Source organism: Pholis gunnellus, assembly GCF_910591455.1.
Source record: "Pholis gunnellus genome assembly, chromosome: 21".
In the NCBI taxonomy this organism is placed as follows: domain Eukaryota; kingdom Metazoa; phylum Chordata; class Actinopteri; order Perciformes; family Pholidae; genus Pholis; species Pholis gunnellus.
This window is the reverse complement of record NC_136548.1, coordinates 11,553,917-11,556,365: the sequence shown is the minus strand read 5'-3', so window position 1 is coordinate 11,556,365 and position 2,449 is coordinate 11,553,917.

Sequence of the window (2,449 nt, the reverse complement as noted above, 5' to 3'; positions counted from 1 at the left end):
GTACATGTGATAATGAAATAAAAATATAAATAGTGCTTAGCTGAGTGTTGGGACTTCTTTAATATTCACTGACTGTGAACTGAATTGTTGTGCTTAAAAGATTTAAGTATATCAATCGCAAATAGCATATGCGACGATAAACATCAACAAACCACATTAAAACATATGAATCATTCATAATCTTACTTTTTTAACAAGTCTTTGAGCTAAATGCTAATATCAGCATGCTAACGTGCTCGCAGTGATATTGCTAACATATTTAGCGGGTATGTTCATCGCCTTGGTGTCGCGTTTTAGCCATGTCAAATTTGCTAGGGCCAGAAGAATAGTCACGGTACCATTAAAGCTGTTGTATAACAATAATTAACATCTGGAATTGCTAAATTGTTTAAATTTTTTTATTGAATCTGGCCGCTACATGAAAGTGTCATCTGGCTAGTTTCAAGAGGAAGCAAACCATTCATTCATTACTGCTCTGTGCTAACGTCAAGTGATGCGTTAAACTGCCACTGTTGGCTACTTAATGACTGCAGTAGGTTACTGGCACATACAGTATATCATTTACTAATCAAAATAATCTTTTTGGTGACATGTTGTGTTGGTACTTACAACATTCACCTATTTTTGTCATTAAATTGGCATAGTGAAAGAATGCCTTGTAACCATGCTTTTTCAAAAGGGCTTAATTCGCAAAACATTTTTATACTGCCATTATTTTCACACTTACGGAAATTCTTTAAAACTATTCAGCAACATCATATATAACGGGAATATAATCCCATCATACTTCAAATGCATACAGCTGTACTGGACTATATTTACGAGCCTTGAAGTCTGACCTTTAACAGTGACTCTTGTTCCATTTGTTTCCCACCACCATGGATAAGGCCCTGCAGCAACTCGCTGCCTCTGTGAGCAACGGCAAAGTGACATTTCACAGCATCGCTGCCATGTCGCCATGCAGGGAGCGCGAGGTCGCACCACATACCCGTGGCGAGGCCAGTGTAGACCGCTAGTCAGGGGGGAGAGAGCGACCACACAGGTGGAGTAGCAACAATCGTTCATATATACAGTATACTGTGTGGGATAATTATAGCTGGTCAGACTCATGGATAATGATTCTAGTGTGGTGTAATTTTGAATATAGTGCATTAAATACTAGTTTATTATCCACATACAAAGCCTAGTTCTACACCTCCAGTTCTGCATACGAGCTGCAGCCCTGTGAAGGACCAGTAAAATGAGGGAAGAAACTTGCAGGCTAGAGCAACCTCAGCATGAATCATTGGGTCAGCCTCTGCTTTGGTGGAAGAAATATTTGTTTATACTACAGAGAATGTCAAAATGTCACTTTGCGGTTTCTCCTTTGGCCTTCAGCTGAAGTGAGCAAACATCTTTGGCAAACACTCATCACTCTTGTCCTTGCAGCCTCACCTGCCTCAATGGCATTCCACTCCACAGCTAAGTCATACTGTGAAGTGACTGCAGAGCATACTGTAGCTGACGCTTTCTAGTGTATCAACGGCAACAATTTCTCATTTATTGCCAGATGCTTCCCATTTAGCCGAGAGGATTCGTGTGAGAAAAGCAGCTGAAATAAGACGGTACGTGGAAAAATGAACTCCAAATGTCCCAGAAGGCGTAAGATATAAAACCACAAAGAGAAAAAGATCATTAGACTCCCACATGGACATTGTTCTCATATATTTCTCATTGTATCCCACTGTCAAAGACCTCAAAGGACCTCCAGCTTTACATTTTATCATTATGCATACAGGTTATGTGTCGTACTATATGCAGAATACAGCCAAGTGTGTTCAAAGTTACAGTGGTCAGTTTGAATCAAATGGATTATGCTAAAAGTGTTTTTCAGATTCAGCTAACAAGCCAGATGCACTCACAATGAGTAGAATATAATGAAGTTCCTGGCATAAGTCCTTGTAAACCTGAGACTAGTGTGAAGGAAGGAAATGAATAATAGCTAAATGGAGAAGCAGAGTGGATTCAATCCAAGTACAGGAGGAGGAGGATGAAAGAGAGCCCGAACTGACAAGAAGTTGATGTAACATAGTTCTTGAAACGTTTTTAGCCAACAAAGGAGAATAGGTGAGTGCCATCGCTTTACTGTCTGAAGTCAGACAACAAATAAAAAAACGGAGGGACCTGTAGGTATATGAAATTATTTTTGATGGAGAGGTTAGGTTGTTCTAGTGAAGATAAACCTGTAAGCAGCCGGCAATGGTACAGCCCTGTGCATCAGCTAGACTAGTGACTGGAGATGTTGGGTTGTAGTTTTTCTTAATGCTAGCAGCATGGCTCAAGGGATGACAGTGTTGGTCGGTCATTCTGTACACCACTTTGGTTCAGACTGAAATATCTCAACAACTATTAGATGGATTGCCATGAAATTATATTCTTATTCCCCCGAAGGATGAATTGTAATAACTCT